Source organism: Vanessa atalanta, chromosome 8 (genome assembly GCF_905147765.1).
Source record: "Vanessa atalanta chromosome 8, ilVanAtal1.2, whole genome shotgun sequence".
Taxonomy (NCBI): Eukaryota; Metazoa; Arthropoda; class Insecta; order Lepidoptera; family Nymphalidae; genus Vanessa; species Vanessa atalanta.
The window spans coordinates 3,891,625-3,894,099 of NC_061878.1; the positions used below are offsets into that span (position 1 = coordinate 3,891,625).

Sequence of the window (2,475 nt, forward strand, 5' to 3'; positions counted from 1 at the left end):
GATAGCATCGCGATATTGCGGAAGTACCGATTGTTCCCGACTCGCAGCTGGCAAGCGACGCTTAAATGTTTTTGATCGCTCTTGTATTGAAATGTTCATGCTATTTCAATGGATTTTACATTTCTTCATATCGTTTTATTCCTTTTTATAATGTACATATCATAATTCATATCGTTTCGTTCATATTTGTAACCTTTAATACGTCAAATAGAATTTCGTATAAATTTATATTTCAATTGTTAATAACCATTATCATCAGTATTATTTACATAATTAGGCATTTATTATTATTGTGTCTTTTAAAACACATATTTAATTTGATTAACCAGATATTCATCATCGTTATTCATATATTTAATTAATTAATCGGTGGTGGCGCTTTGTGAGAATCTGTCTGAGTACCTCACACTCATCAGGTAACCGCCAAACAGAAAAACTTAGTATTGTTGTGTTCCGGTTATGGGTGTTGAAGGGTGAGTAAGCTAGTATAACTACATGGCGGCGGCGCGGCGCAATGGCCGCATTTTGCAAGAATGTGTTTGCGGTGGTGATCACTCACTGAGGTGGCCCATTTAGCTGTCCGCCTAACCGAATCGGAGTGAAAGTCATAGGTTCTAAATCAGCACACTGCACGACCAACTGAGTTTTTTGCCTAATTTGTAGATTTAATCACGAGCGGTTTATCATGTTTTTGTTATACTATATTAGTATTGGTTCATATTATACATGTTATATGAACCAATGGATACACATGACTTCTTCTTAAGAGAGATATTAAATGATTTCCTAATCCTTAATATATTTTTTAAATTTGACTTTGATAATATCAAATATTATTAAAAAATTAACAAATATCATTATTATGGGATTACTTCATCGCTACGTTTTTATTTAATTTTATTAGATAACTGGTTATAATAATATTAAAAAAGTGAACATAGTCCAAGTAAAATCAAATTTATTACATTAAGTTTACATACAATTTATACAAATAAAATGTTCCCGCTATTCCTCCATCACTGTGCACGCACCTCAACCCATCATTTATTCAGTTTCACGGCTCTGCCTATTAGTTTAGCGTATATTCGCTATTTCGCCACTGGCATTAAGATAATGACACCTCTGTTCATGATAGTGAGATATAGAGCCAGTCTCTAACTGAATTAAATATCATATTAGCGTTTCGACTTGCTTTAATATTGTCATCTAGGCTATTGTTTTAGTTTAAACGCGATTCCCAAAGCTAAATCAAATTATACCTTATCTATTCTATCTATTATTATATTTTTATGTATCTAATGTTATGTATTACTTTTATTTATCTTAGGTCGTAATACAGATATAGTCTGTCGCAGCTACAAATGGTACCATTGAAAATCAGCGTTAGGTTTTAGAAACCAACTTGTAAGCCGTATGGTATCTGTTTGGGACAAGATTGTAGTATTGAAATAAAACTAGTTTTTAACGGATTTAATCGCGTATATTAATTATTTTAACATCCCGACTTTTCGAGCACTTTGCAGTGTTCGTGGTCACGGGCAGACTGCCCGTGACCACGTTTTTTTTTCAATGTGTTTTTTTCAATTGTTCACTGCAGTTTTATTTCAATGTGTAATAATCGCGAAAATCTAAGACAACATTAAGATTGTAGTAATTGTTTCTTAAATCTTTTTATTTTTTTGTTTAGATTTAGAATATAAGGTGTGATTTTTTTTTTAATTGTAAAATATAGTTTCACAAATATACTCTTTCTTATTTTAGTAAAAACTAATTGTTTCCGCCCGGGATCGAACCGGGGGCCTTCTGCGTGTTAGGCAGATGTGATAACCGCTACACCACGGAAACGTTGACTGCGTATGTCAATTTAGTTAACAGATTCCACATTAGAATTTTTTTCTTTATGACTTGTAATGATATAATATAATTTTATCTATATAATATAAATAATAAAATTTATATTTTTATTTGTATTAAGCTGTTTCAACAGATAACATTATCATAAAATAAATAGGCAGAGACAAATCCGTGTAGCATTTTCTCTATCTGTCAACTGTTTTTTTTCCGTGGTAGCTATTAAAAGACTTCTGTGTTACCAATAAAAAATATATTGGTATGTATGTTTCATAAAAATTTTAACAATGATTTTATTTAATAATTAAATACTAATTATTATTATTGGGAGAATGGTGAACACCAATTAATTCATACGCTCAATATTTGAATTTCGATTTCTGTTTTTAGGAGGCTGTATCTCTTTGTGTGTATGTGAGACTTTCCACTAAACATACATAAATTTGTACATACAAATGTATCTACATTTATTCTCATGATATACATAGCTGACGAACGCTGGCTTAACTATGATCGATATTCCGAAACTTCGCGTGGGAACTTTGGAGATCTCAAAATGTCTAAAGGAAAAGTTTATATTTTAGGAACAAATCCATTACGTGTTATTTTTAATATTACATCGAT

The 2,475-nt window shown here is 31.2% G+C and overlaps 1 non-coding gene across 1 annotated transcript; it reads right to left on the reverse strand.

The window, feature by feature from the left end:
* Positions 1-1,772: 1,772 nt before the first annotated feature.
* Trnav-aac lies at positions 1,773-1,845 on the reverse strand. Its single transcript has one exon. It is a non-coding gene; the product is annotated as a tRNA-Val (tRNA).
* Positions 1,846-2,475: the final 630 nt, after the last annotated feature.